The 15,683-nt window shown below is 38.0% G+C and overlaps 1 protein-coding gene across 3 annotated transcripts in view; it reads left to right on the top strand.

Moving 5' to 3' along the window:
• Positions 1-15,683, top strand: part of asic2 (acid-sensing (proton-gated) ion channel 2) — a 234,287-nt gene that overhangs the window by 140,858 nt on the left and 77,746 nt on the right. The window lies entirely within an intron of this gene.

The raw sequence follows: 15,683 nt of genomic DNA on the forward strand, positions 1-15,683 counted from the left end.
TCTGAACAAATGACCTCCACACCTCTCTTTCTCACCTTTTGCACACACTTTCAAGATGCTGAATTCTCTCTGACTTATTAGTTTGGGAACAGAGCTCACGTGGTCGGCACCGACCTCTTGTTAGTTATTGTCCTCTGTTACCCTCTATCATGCTTCAGATCTTTCACTGCACATTTTTTTTACTCCAATATCTGACCGTCATGACCCCAATTCATGAATCCATTTATTTTTCTCAGGGAGCCCCACGTCTAATCCCGGCGATTACAAACACATCAGGTGCAAGCACTGATCTTGCTAGGCTGATTTTCATAATGCATTTCGTATTGAGCGTAATGTGCTATTGCTCAAAGACCCACAACCCCAAGACCCTCCATCTCTTTGAACCCAGCTCTGTTATCGAAGTAACCGTGCAGCCTGTTAGTTAAAACTAATTTATCATCCCACCAGCCTTATTTAGTTTAGGTTGCCTTTCACACAACAGCTTTTGGTGCGGTGGACCTGAACTCAGTTGTGGACCATCAGTTGAACCTAATGTGAAAACAGCCTAAGCCACAGATCACATCTATTCATAGTAAAAGTGGATCTGTATTAGCTATATGTGTACATTGACTGTACTGTACAATGTGCTGCAGTACTGTATGTCCCACAATCTCTCAGCCAATCTCTCTCTCTTCATCAAACACATTTCCCAATGTCCAATGGTGACTTGGGGAAATTTGTCCAATGGTGACTTGATACAGCTTAAAATCGAGTTGGAAATATGAACTCATTTTAATTTGTTAATGTAAAACACTCTAAACATTGACTTGTAAAGCCAAGTAGATTGTACTTAAAGATGTAAGGCAGCTAAATTTTAGCAGTCTATATATTGTACTGTTTATATACTAAACTATATATATTTCCGTTATCTTATTATTATTTTAACAGCATGCACAGAGGCAAAGCAAAGAATACAATTTTACATTATAACCGTGCATTACGTTTTTGAACCTGACCTTGGCGTGTGACTTTACTGCACATGTCACAAAAAAATAGCTGAAAATTCCTTTAGAATACTATTTCTCACAATTAAAAGTAAAGTGCGGGTATTTGGTAGGTAGAATAGGAGCAATAGCTTTAGGAAACACTGTTACATTGGCGTGGTGTAAATGAGCTTATGTGATACTGGAAGGGGTGTTTTGTTAGGATTGATGTTTGCTGTGTGTTCTGTCCCCTCTCACTCTCTCTGTCTCTCTCAGTGTCATTCCGAATCCGATGTGTGCTGTTGTTTCTCTTATTCTGAAAAATGAAAGCGCAGAGGCAGATGTTCTCTCACGTTACATCTCAGTTCTCTGTCTGCGTATTTGTGCGACACTACTTTACAACTCTTCCATATAATAATAATAGTTCTAAATTAGGGCTGGATGTCACCGACATGTTTTTCTTACTTCCGGCAGTTTGCTGAGAATTTTACCAACTCTGAAACAGAGATCCACAGTATTAAGTAAATAGAGCTGCGAGCAGCATTAAGGGGCCAAGCTCCTCAGTGGCATGACACGATACAGATGATTTAGAGAAATCACAATTAAACCGATAAGTTACCAACAGGTGATGCTGTTGGCGATTTGAAACGGTGCCGTCAGGATGTGTTGACAATCACATGGAACAGGGTTCATTTTATTATGACAAAGCGCTGCATAATGACAGCTTTGGCGTGCTCACCATCTAATTTGTTGGAACATCAAATCCTTGGGTAATTAGCCCATATAGCAGTGGAACATATGAATGAGTGTAGGAATGAATGAGGCATTGATATAGCGCATTGTGTACTAGACACCCAAAGCACATTACAATAAATATACACAGGTAAACATACACTCCAACTTAAAGAGTTTAGAAAGTGGATTTGCCCTGTGAAGACACCATTCAGACACCATTCACGCATTACAAAGTGTCTCAGAGACCCAGTGAGCCAATCACAGAAGGTCAGAGAGAGAGAGAGAGAGAGCTTTAACACCCATCTCTAGAGTGTTTTTAATAACCACGGTGTATCTTATGATGTTTTTTCCATGTTTTTTCATACGTTCATGTTTATTATTGTGATGGATTGGTATGTTTTGAATTTTGAGTAGTACATAATTCTTGATCATTTATGGAACCAAGAATTATAAACATGGTTGTCACTATATACCAGCATTAACAATAACTGTGATTTATAATCTAAACTACTTTTACATTACATCTGGACAATAGGCTTCACATGGTTTGAGATTTTCCTTTCTCTCGAAATAATAGAGTTATGAAGACATGTATCTCCATGGTAACACTGTTCGCCTGCCATGTCCGTCACTTGATGGGAATGGATGAGTTTCATTAGCTTCAACACTGCGTTGATTAGTTTGGTCTGGCACTGTAATGATCCTTGAGCTTGAAGCTTTCCATCAGGGGGTCCCCAGTCTGGAACGAGAGCAAGATTTGATACCGCGCCTTGTTACTTCAAACTTTGGTCTTTTTATAGAACAGAAGCTTTACGTTTCAGCAAGAATAGGTTTAGATTCCGCAATAATAGAGTGGAAAGTTTCATTCAAGAAGCGCTCGTCTTCAGAAGCAGTGTCAAATACGTTACAGTTTTTAATACTATTAGTACTATTTTCATTTGTTGAAACTGATTTTAAAGCAGTTCACATGCCACTGCCACTGAATGTACATGATCGTCCAGCCTCTTTTTTCTGTCTGGCCAGAGAGTCCGTTTTATTCAAAGCACACAATCTGTTTTCTCAAGCCGTGGATCTATGGAAAGAACAACATGCTTAAAAGGTTCTTCATAGCGAAGCCATAGAAGAACCATTCAGCCAAAGGTTCTTTATAGAACCATCTCAAACTTTTTTTGCCACAAGGAACCTTTTGTGTAACAGAGTAGTCTTTGAAGCACCTTTTTGTTTTAAGAGTGTATGGACGTGTCGTCACTTTACCATGCTGGAGCGTGCCCCACTGTGGATGGCAAAACATTCAATATCAGGATACGCAATTCCACGCAACACTTCAAGGAACCTTATTCCTTCATAGGTCATAGAGAAGTAGTAAGGATCACCGTAAAGTCCAGCTGCTTGTAATTTCACCAAATAATTGCGTGTTTTAGTCCCAGTTTCTTTGGTTCTGCTATTCTTCTCTGCCATTTTGTTGAGCTTTTTGCCACCCAGGGGAGCGTGTCACAGGGTGTGTGAAAGTTAGCACAGGGAAAGTAACATCAATGCATACCCTCTATAGTTTTAGAAATAAATAGGAGGGTTGAAAGTGTACTCAAAATGTAGATTTTGTGTTTTTCGAATCACTCAAGCTTCGGCATCGCATGTATTGTCCCAAACCACAAGAAACTCGGCTTGTTCCCGCTCTGCCTATGGAGGTTTACAATAAATAAATGAGTAGTCTTGTTATTTAATATGGCTCCATTACGGCAGAGCACAGATGGTGATGTTGTGTCCTCACAGACTGTGGCACGCTTGTTGAGATTGAAGTCACTGTAGATCTGCTCGCATTACGGTGAAGCCTCAGTACAGCATTTCTCAAGTAGAGATCATGATTCATAACATGGTCAATTATAGTAGCTCTCATCTTATTTGAGACTCATCTATGCCCACTCCTGCTCCACTTTTCTCTTGCTGTTTGCTGCCAGCCTCCTCTCTTATCACTTCTTCTTACACCATCTTAACTTACTCTTTCCTCAACTTATTCAGTGCCCTCTATATTCCCTTTCTCTATCTCCCCCTGCTCTTTAATTTCCTAAATCCTTTCCATGTTTCTCTCCCATCATTGTCTTCTTCGCTCTTTTTCTCTGACCCTGTTATCCTTTGTTTATTTGCAATGGATTTTTGCTAACAACCTTTTTCTTAAACAAGCAACAATTCAGTAGATTACACCTTCTGTCGTGTGTGTATTACTAACCCAGCAGATATCAGCATGATGACTGGGATAATGTTCTGTGTGCATTTGAGAATTTGGCCTAACTCAAGAATGTATGAAAGTGTGTAGCGAGTCAAGAAAATGATGAACCAAAAAGTACAATATGTTTTGAGAAAAACTGTGTTCTGATAACAGAAGAATTGATCTTAGAAAAATACAACATGAAAAGACTGTAATGGTACATAACTACACAGGCCTTGAAGACATCAAAACAGTCTTCTTTAATCATTCTTGCATCTCACTACTTTCCTGGTAACATTTTATGTATGGGTAGTTAAATATATTTGAGTTACATGGTATGATTTATTTGTCGTTACAAATAAATCATACCATGTGTCCTATGGTGTCTGTATGACAGCAAAAGTTGAGAAAACCGACATTCATTATGTTTTATTTTATCTATTTATATTTATATTGATATAATATTAGATTTGTCTTCATTGTCATTTTTTTCTAAATGTTTGCTCTCACACCATATGACACATGTTCGGTTTATTTGTCAATTACCCACATTTTTACGACACAGAGCACAACAGTATGTGAATGCAGTTGCTGATCTTTTCGTTATACTGCTGTTTGCATGTAAAATAAATCTGTGAAAAAATCGTTTTATTTTTAACGAGTCTCACAAACCTTCGTAGCTGTGTCTCATTTGGAAGTCTGTGTCCTCCGGATGTCACATGCGAAGGTGTATGCGGTCGACAAACGTGACCTCCGGAGGACTCAGCCTTGGAAATGAGACTCAGCGCAGCAGGTATTTTTATTTCATTCCAATGTAATATTAAAATCTTATCAGTTAACGGCTAATGTTTGGATAACGAGTGTTGGTTCTCGGTTAGGGAAATTAACCGAAATGAGCATCCCTATTTGTAATAGATGAACCATACTCAAATGCAAAGGAGAGACAACCAAAGATGGAAACAACTGCAACTTGTGTTTTATTAAAGCTATTAATAACATGCAATGATGTGGTATTTTTAATTATTCTTCAACTGTTTTGCCCAGCTATTAAAATGCTAGTCTTATAACAAACCCAAATCTTTTTTTAATAGGCCTCTGGTGAGGCGTTTCTGTGAAGTTGCATCCAAAGTCATATCCAATATTTCTAGGCATGTTTACATCCTTGTGCTTCCTAGAGTTTTGGAATGATGTATTTTTGATGTCCCGTGGCTATGTCAGGTTAAGGTCTGGAGTGCGATGGACTGACAATGGGCTTCATTGTGAGTTCACTGGCAGAGGAATTAAGCTCTGCTATGCTATCTCATGACCTGTGAAGACTCCAAGACCCAGCAGAGCTTTTCAGTTTGAGATGTCTCAACCCTTAAATAATGTTAGTAGAGATTTAGTGTTCTGCCACAGTACTGCTATTATTCCCACAATGTACCAGGAATTGAGTTCAGCGTGCACCATATTTTCCCTCATTAAATCCCTCATTAAATTATACCCAGGGGTTAAATTGGGCCGGGGCTGTCCGGGGCAGAGCAAGTCTGCGGCTCTTTTGGTGTTATGGAGCGGCACACCGTTGTGCCCCAGTATAAATCTCAAGTTTAAGTTATCTACCTTTTTTTGTCAGTGTATACGGATGTAAACGGATCTAAATGCAAAGAATTCCTGTAGCTCAGTGGTAAGAGCATTGCGTTAACAATGCTGTGGGTTCGATCCCTATGTATAGGATAATGCAATGTAAGTCGCTTTGGATAAAAGTGTCTGCCAAATGCCTAAATGTAAATGTAAAGAAGTAACCCAATTCTCAGTTGCACATTAACTGCGTGCGTGCAGAAATCTGTTTCCTTTCTGCAGCACTCAGCTGCGCACTGCCTATATGTGAGTTGTAGACATGACGCAGGGCACCGCTTCTCGTGCGGTACGCACTGTTGTCTGCACGTTTCAAACTATAATGAACTGTTCGTGAAGAAAGGCTCGACTTGCTAATTATGTCATTTAAATCTAATTCAAGCATTCAAAGCGGTTTTGGTCATGATGTATGCCACGGCAACTATGCACAATGGGTCATCTCAATCATTGTGAATGTTGTCTGAAGTTTTGAGAGAGAAGTACTGGAAGTACAAAGGTAAATCATTTTGATCAGATATGTATAGCAGAGGGCTCAACTTATATTTTACAGGTTGTCAATTAATAAGAGTATAAGCTCTGTATATGCATCCCTCAAAATCCCCCCCCGGAGCCCCAGCACATAACACATTCCAATTAAACCCCTGGTTATACCTCTATTTGTACTTGAGCAAATTTCTGAAAGGTGAGGCAGTATGTTTGTGTGCTAACTTTGGTTCTCCTGGCTGTTATTGAGACAGCTGTGTATATACTGTATGTTGGTTTATAAGAATTAAATTCAAATTGCCATATCAGTGAGCAAGCTGGCATTATTTTGAAATTTTCAAAATGGCCTATGTAAGGCTCATCCCTCTTTGTGATTTTGACTGCGATATGGTACATATTTATCATTTCGGTATATTTTTGCCTAGGTGTGATATTTAAATAAAGAAGAAAACATAATCGCGTTACAGTTCTGTTTGGAAACTGATATTATTCATTTCGAATTTGTATAGCAGCGAATGTGGAAAACAAAGTGAACCTGGAGCACTTTGCATTCACAATGCATGTTACAGGAACCCAAACTAACCTCCAGAGATCGAGTTCATGTGGAGTGTGTGCACATTCTAATGCACTTTGAGACCACTCACAGGCTTAAGCAATCTAGTGTAAAAACACAATGACATAAACCCCCTGTGGCTTAGAGCATGTTTAGTAAACAAAAATCAGAATGGCACCTCTTTATTTGAAGCACGTTGCACATGCAGAATATGCAGTATGTGTATAAATAACTCACAGCATTTTGGGGATTTTAATCACAGCATTTTAATATTCACACAAGGCCATGTTGTGATTTCAGTAATAGTTCAGTTAATAGTGCAGGTCGTGGATAATTATTTCATATATACCCCACAAGAAAAGCCATTCCACATGTTCATGTAATCTGCATTTCTAGATGAATTGTGTTTGTGGCCTACCAGTTCCGAGTCTGTTGAATTAAAAAAAATCTAACCTCAGGAGTGGCATACAGTCAATCCAACACCAATGTAAAAAGACTGACAGCATGACAAGACACATGAAAACTGTGACAAAAATCGAACGTATTTCCTAAATACATGTACAAATATTACTTGTTGTAAATAGAGAGCAGCTTTTCTGTTATTTTGATCTGTTTCTGCAGTTTTCATTTTCCGCAAATAAATGCAAATGAAAAATGAAACAAAAATTAAAATGTTACCTAAACACATACCTAAAATAGCCAATTCTGAAAAAACTTCAGCGGCTGTATATTGTACTGCAGAATTGAATTGTAACCGCACTGCTTTAGCAGCGGTTCAGTTTCTGAGCTAATATAAATATCACATATTTTATTTGGCTTTCTCTCACATTTAAAGACACACACCTACACATCTATACAGACACAAACATGTGTATGTAGATTCACAGCTGTCTAGCGTTCACAACATCACTATCACGCAAACATCAGCATCAATGAGAGAAAGAGAAGCAGCTCAGATTGCTTCTGGATGGAGATGCACAGGCATTTTGATGAGTGAAAGCTGTGACAGGTCCAATAGTGCTGAGAAGCCTTTGAACTCCGAAAGGGAGAAGAGAGAGATGGCAGAGAAACTGTGCGCACAATGTCATAAAATAAAGAAGTTTTCTCCGGTCTGCTGGTGTTCGTGTTGTGTATGAATGTGTGGCAAAGTAACTTTATTTTCCTGCAGCTCTCGAGTCATACAGCTCTTGGGAAAAGCTTTCAGAATTAGTGTTCAGAATTCAGATCTTCCAGTATACTGTATATACAGCAGCCAAGCAGCTGTCATTAAGATGAATGGGAATTCTAACGGATGGCTTTCTTCAGATGTTATAGACCTCCTTGACGTGGAGGTACTGTACTGAACAACCCGACTCTTAAAATCAATAAATATGTCCTGCCTTGCTTTATGGAGGTACACTTCAATATGGTGTCCAGTGTATGTGTGTGCGTGTTAGCTTTACACAAATGCAAATGCATTCCCAGACCTTTACTATATAGTATAAATTAAAACGCATCCTTTTAATTTGGCAGATCCAGATTTCTAATCATAAATTCCCTTGCATTTAAAATTCGCAGAGCCTAAAGATTCTTTTAGAGGTTCTGTATCTGCAAATAGCCTTAAGGGGGTATGAAAATTGGAAATCAATTTGTTGCGTTAAAGTCTTCTCAAGGGCATATTTGAATATGAAATAATTTACATTTAACCGTGCTCACATATTTCTCACGTATGCATGCTGTGCACGTGTGCGTATAAGCGTGTGTGCTCGTGTGGGCATCACTCCTGCTCTTGTTTGAGTTATTAATGTAGACTTTATTTTTTTATTTTTCATTGTGTCATTTATCTGTGATTACACTTGATTGCGAGGTGACCTTTGTCAATAATGAATTTCCCTTCAGTTACAACGCAAGCACATGCTGGTTGCCAAGCTTGCCAAACTAAAACAAACTGCTCCCGTTAAACTAAAGCAAATCGTGATCATTTATAAGTCATTCTTTGCAGATGTTTTAATTGGTATGTTTACTCCTCAGGACGTTCTTGCTTCACAGTGTCAACTGCAGGGTTATTCGCATTATTTAAAGGTACTATTTCCGATAGCTTGCTGACTAAAATCTCATGGCTGAGGCTTTATTACTATTATCAAATACCAATGGCGGTTTGCAATGGCTGCGTGTTGTGGAAATTGTGAATGCTAATTGCTAAAACCTCTGCGTAATAAACTGTCAACTCCTGTTCTCGTTTTTATTGACTTTCTGTGGTGTTCCGTGTGACAGGGCAACGTATTGATCTAGACCCGAAGGAACGGAAGGTGGGATTGCCATGCCGAGCGAGACGTGGAGTCCGGGGTCACCTGGATCTACGACAATCTTATTAACGCATGACTCCAATCTAGCGGATGCACGTAGATCTAATTTATGCTCTGTAAACACACAGTTATAGTTCAGCCCACACTATTTAACAGTCTATAATATAAACTGTATTACTGCCTCTAAACACAAAGGCCATTGCAGACGTTATCAGATCTTCTGTGAGATTGTATTATCATCGGGAAAGAGAGGGTGTTGTAGTATAATGTTGTTCCTTTTTCTGTACATTATTGCACCCTTAGGTACAATAACTTTGAGCCATTGTGTACCTTCAAAGCTTCAATGAAATGTTTTGTACCCATAATATTTTACTGGTACAAGGTCCTTAGGGTACCCAAAAGGCACAACACTTTATGTATTGTATACCCATAAAGGTACCCCAGTGATGGAAAAGCTACAGTTTTTAACCTTTTTTCTGACAGTGAACCGTATATGTGTTGTGGACTTTCATTTTATTAATAGGAGCTTTCCATTCTTGTTGTGCTGAGACGCGGTGCATATGGTATGAAAATTTTTTGATATTCATGAGGGTCAATCCAGCTGAGAAAACATGTTAAGCTATTTAAATAGAAAAGCTAATAGATTGTTTGGACCTATGAATACAATTATGGCTGCCAACCTGTTCTCTCGCCCTAAAAGTTGGGCAGGGTTGACTTATGTCAAAAATGAGAAACATGATTAATTCCCTGTTTAAGTAAGATTTAATATTATGTTTGTAAAGAACTGCAACACTTGAACAGATGTTAGGAGTGAGTGTAGTCACACTTTGAACTAACCACATCCATGGGTAAGATAAAGTTGGCATAAAAGGGAAGTTGCGATGGTGTTTTGCTTTAAAATAGCCCCCTTAATAAAGCCTGGACAATTTAGTATATTAACACCCCCAGGCCAAGATAAACATCTTGCAGAAAGGAGATCTCATTTGCGCAAATGCAATAAAAACTTTGGGATTGTTAGTTTTGATTTCATGGTATCTTTTAAAAACTCATTCTGATAACTAAGCATCTAATATCAACACTTACATTAGCACACATAGAACAACTCATATAGAAGCATTTGACTGCAGGGAGCAGATATAATCCTTTTAGTCTGTTGGCTGTTCCATTTCCTAGATAACAGGAAGTAGGGTGGGCAGTTTCCAGCCGGCCTCACCCTACTGCTGAGAGGTTAGAATAGCAGGCCAGGGAGCCGGTCACTATGGTCCTTCTCTTCCAAATGGAGCGATTCGTCCATCTGTTCAGTACTATTTCAGTACTATCTCTATTGATCAGAGCTTTGCAATGTCCAAGTCTTGCTGTTTCTGAGCTGTTGGGGTATTCTGAGAAAGATTGAGGCTTTGAGGGCAATAAAGAATAGAAAAGGTCATGAACAACCGAGTTAAATTTAAGGTCAGGCATCAGATTTTGAAAGAAAATCTGTCTCTCCTGATATTGTGAAATATTCCCGTCCACAAATGTTCATGTTCTGTAGTCCTAAGGTCATACTGTAATAGTCTGAAAAGTTTCTGTAAGGTTCAGAAAAGAACTGTTGAAACATTCAAGGCGATTTACTGCAAAAAAGCCCAGGAAGTTAATTTTATTGCTTTTTGCTTTTGGAACTTCTCAAGTAAAATCTGAAAATGTTGTGGTTTTATTTTGATTCATATACAGTATATATATATATATTTATTTTTTTTGGCGGTTTAGTGATTCCAGGTGTATTGTTTGTAATGGCTCTGGGAATATCTTTAGCGTGTCACGTAAACTGTAAGGAGTTAGATTTACAGGTTATCATATTCCTGAATTTACACACAGTGTATCATCAAAACCAGTCAAAAAATTTTTTTTGGTACGTTTATCTATAACAGCCAAGTGTTCAGACTCTGTGAATTATTTAATACATTCACTTCCAGGACATTCGGAAGCCACAGCACATACATAGATTAAAAACAAGATATCAGTTCTAGATTGTATTATTATGTAACATTAAAAAATAATCTTCAAATGTGTTCTCAGATTCAAGGTTTTAGGCTACAAATGGTTTGGAAATACCCAGCTGACTTCAGGTCTGGTGATTCTTAAGGCATTTGTATTCGTTTGAGGTTTTTAAGCATTGTGCAGAAAATTTACAGGCTCTAACTTCCTTTGCTCATAAAATCCAGTCTTTGGTAGGCTGAGACAGCAGCCTTTGGCTTTTTAATCAAATGGCATAGGTGTGGCTTATAGGGATAAAGATACAATAGCCAAGTGTTTGTGAAATTGACTTCTCTAAGCTGACATTCAAAGAAAGTGAGCTGTAAAATATTAATGAATCTGGTAGAGCACATATTTACTCCATCAATCCTTGCCTTTTAAAGCTATACTATATTGACCGCATATATTTCACAAGCACACAGCTGCATGTATCTCTTGCGGTTTAAAGATGCAGTCAGTGAAATCTAGCGGTAGGGTTGCGAATTGCAACCAACTGCTCACTCCACCCCCCCTTTCGAAACACTACAACAGCTGACAAATTATGCAAGGAGACCCGCGGTGTTTGTGGATAGAAAAAGCTCATTCTAAGGTAATAAAAACATAACGCTTCATTGTGTAAGCTCTTTATACACCTGTCTATTATATTGCATTTCTATCAATAGATCATCCCAAAAATTACACACTGGACCTTAATTAAGGTTTGCTAAATTTATTTAGTATCAAAATTAAAGTTAAATGATTTAACAAGTTTAATAATTTATGAAACAAGCAGAACAAATAAAAACAAAAAAACAAATGAGAAGAAATTTGAAAAACGTTCCTGTAGCTCAATTTCTAAAGCATTGTGTCATGGGTTCGAAATACACACAAACTGAAAAGAAAGGTAAAACTTTAAAATTGCATTGTAGTTTTGACCTAAAGTGTTCATTAAATTCATAAATGTAAAGATATGAATGGTATATTTTTCATGTACTGAGATTATGTTTTGTATGCCATAACATTAAGTACAGCTATACTTTCAAGATATGTGGAGGTTATGCTCTTGGCTTTTTTACGATTTTATGATGAGACTTTGTGTGTGTGTGTGTGTGTGTGTTTTAGCTCTTTACAGTGAATCACCATTTTATTGATTTCACGTAAGACACAGGCACAAATAACAAATGCCTCACATCCCTTTCCCAGCCACATGAGTCTGACCTTGACCTTGGAAAGCGCTTTTGATCTGAGTTTGAGTTCTCACAACTTTTCCTCCTTCACATTTCTGTTTCTTTTACTCATTCTCTTTTCTTACCAATTCAACTCTCTCTCCTCTCCCCCTCTCTAACATTGAGTGCTGCATTATATTGATGATGGAGAAAACTGCTGATTCTGCTATGGCAGTAATGTCTAGGTGAATGTCTGATCCTTTTAAAAATGTATGTATTTCGTAACCCGGGGATCCTGAAGGATCCATAGCCCTAACGTTATGCCCATCAAATTCCCAAATCCATTCTGTCATTCATAAAAGTTGCTGTACCTTGTTTGTCTTCCATATTTTGATGTAAATAAATATGAAATATGTACTGGATCAAAGCATTCTATAAACTGCTTCTGGGTTGACGGAGCTGTGAAGCTCCAATGAGCACCTCATACAACAGTACATTAGTCTGTTTCCAGCTGTCCACCAAAGCCATGGGCCTGTGACTGGTCGCTGTCCATGGTGCTGACTAGACAACTGTATGTGTAATACACATATATGATCACTGTCCATGGTTCTGAAAATCTGCTTGTACAAACCTTGGCCAAAGTTTGGCTGGTTAGGTTTATGCTTAGGTAAATGCAATTTACGGACAGCAGACCTTCTGATCTATACTTTTACAATATATGTCTACAAGATCTGTCTAGCAGAAGATCTTCCTACATGCCGCTTAATGTTGGTTTGCTTTGGCAATGGTTTTGCTAACTGAATATCTTACAACAGCTTTCAATCTGCCATCATCATCCCTTTTTAATACAGAAATATCACATATTGAAGCTCAGCCTGTACATTTCAGACGCTATTAGTGCTGATAGATAGGCTCTCAGGGGTAGGAAAAATGTCCTCCAGTGTTTAACTATACCGCTAAATGTGGTCCATTTTCAGCTTTCTGAGGAAGGCACTTTTCATGGTTTGAAACAGTGGCATTTTGCTGAGGCTATTAGCTGGGCTGGAGTCTCACAGGGGTTTCAGAACACTGTCACGTCTGTCCTTTTCCACCGAGCTGTTTTGTTCCTTCCCTATATTGCAGTGCTGAGGGAAACGCTGTGGCTGCTCCTGAAAGAGAAGGAGAGATGTGAAATAGCTAGTGTAATTGAGGAGAAATTCAGGGCTTAAAATAGCAATCAAAAGAAACAGATATCTTGTATATTGATTGTTTATGCCAACTGCATTGAATCTATGACAGTGTTTAAGTGATGGTACTTGTCCTGCTGTTTAATCCTCAATTTAAACTCATGGCGTCTGGTACCACGGATGTTGATACACTTGAATGTTGTTAGCAAACATTCTCTCAGAAAGGCAACCATGATGGTTAGAAGACCAGTTTAAACGGAATACGATCAGCTTGTTCTGACTTTGAGACAAACTAAGACCTGCAAACTATTTTAGGCTTTTTGTTAGCAAGGATATAAATGTCTTTCCTCAGGTGTTGGTTAAACTTTTTTGTTTATGTGTGTTTCAATGCACTTGTTGTTTGCTGTGGCATTCCAAACATGTTATTATTCAGAGTTAATGAGGCGTATCTTGTGAGTGGTAGTTACCTATTCCAGTCAAACTCCCGGTTCATTTAAACCCATAACCTCACATCTCACCACAGCATGTGAGATGCATTTATATAAATTCTGTAGACACCATATTACTATTCATGCATTCTGGGTGGTCGGTCATGAAACCCATCGGTTAAGATTGAGTTGCAAGAACACAGTTCAATGCATCATACTTTCACACATGCCCACCCGCGACAGAAAGCCGGAGACTTATTAAGACATATCACACTAGCAGATTTCCACAGATGTTCTCTTCCGATGCTTTTTTTTTACCTGAGGGGAAAATGTAAACAGCGCACACCGACAAACATCGCTGATAAACACACACAATCTGACACAGGCACCCTCTGTGATTTGTGACTTTAGAAGTTTTCTCTGTCAGCCACTTGGGGAATACTGGGACCAAGTCTCCCAAGTGTGGACAGAAGTATTGAATAAGATTTTAATCTTGACTTGCACGTATACTGTACTGTAAAGAAATCAATAAGTAATAAACATCCTGACTGCTTTTATCAGCTAATATTTGAGATTGATGTGCTGATGTATCTGTCTGTAAACCTTAGTGATTTTTGATGAGATTGTATAACTAGACAAGAATGACATATTATAGGAAAAAAGGGTAGGTGTACGCACATTTCACACACTATACACATAGTTTTTTTTCATTATATTAGTAAGGATATCTCATAGTATTCTATTGTTTTCATACCACGCTAGTGATATTGATCTACAGTGTAATGATCTTTTTTTATTAAAATGGTGAATATGACTTCCCCAAATAGGACAAATTCCTGGATCAATAGTCTCATTCTTTTTTTAACCTTATCAACTTTCTTATCGTCTTCCTATTTCTACAGATTATGTGTGCTGGTGTGCTGAGTTATTTTATATATTTTTATTTTTATTGACAATAAACACATCACTGAAGCACACACAGCCTGTTTTCCGCACGTTGTATTTTATGTTTTTTTATAGTTTCAAAATGAAAATGAATCCCTCAATGAGAGATAAATCAGAGCACACGTTCTCTTTGAACTGCTGTCTGGCCAGTGCTACAGAGCACTGAGCACCAAAACAACCAGACATAGGAAAAGTTCCTTCCCTCAGGCCATCTACTTTTTTCACAGTTAAATGTTCTACTGTGCAATAAAAAATTATATTTATTATTAATATGTTATTAATATAATATCTAAATTCCCCTGCATAACTTGTATATAACACAGTGTTATTTAGATAATTTAGGTATTACACATTATATTTTGGGGCCACACCAAAATATATTTTTTAAATCTTATAACCCCCATAATGTGTTAAATAGGATAACACAATCAATGTGTTAAAATGAAAACATCCATTTTAAAAGTGCAAATACTAAATATCAACAACAGTCTTCTGATTTATTCTAAAAACACGAAGAAGCTGTTCATGCAGAGGCATTAAGGTGTGTTTGCAGTTAAATGCTTGTTTGCAAGCAGATTTTCAATTACAAAAACTCTTCTCAAGATCTTGAGATCTCGACCCACCCTTGCTGGTCTTTGAAATGTGCTGGTGACGTTGCTGGGTTTAACCAGTACACTCAACAGGCAGTAGTTAAAAAGGACACATTTTGTGTTCAGTTAAGGACAACATACCAAAAAACACATTTTGTGTCACTTTTACCTTAACTTGTGTTTTCCCTTTCATTTATATAACAAATAAAGACATAATGTGTTAGAAAGCACAACACAAACATTGTGTTGATAATCCCTTGAACTATCCCTTTAAAAGTTTACACAAATTTAGATGGCCCAGACACAATACAAGCAGATGAAGCAATCAAGTCATGGTCTGATACCGTCACAGTATTTTCCACAGGCCCATGGTTGATTGACCTGCTTCATATTTCTTTCTCTCCCTGTCAGCGTCAGCTTTGACATTCCCAGGAGTGCCACGATAGATTTGTTAGAAAATTGTGCATGGATCTTTCCACCTGCCCCTGCTTTCGCCAACCAGTTTCATGCTTGATATGTTAAGTACAAGATGAGCACAGTTACTACACTCTACTTCACACT

This window comes from Barbatula barbatula (genome assembly GCF_947034865.1).
Source record: "Barbatula barbatula genome assembly, chromosome: 5".
Classification (NCBI taxonomy): Eukaryota; Metazoa; Chordata; class Actinopteri; order Cypriniformes; family Nemacheilidae; genus Barbatula; species Barbatula barbatula.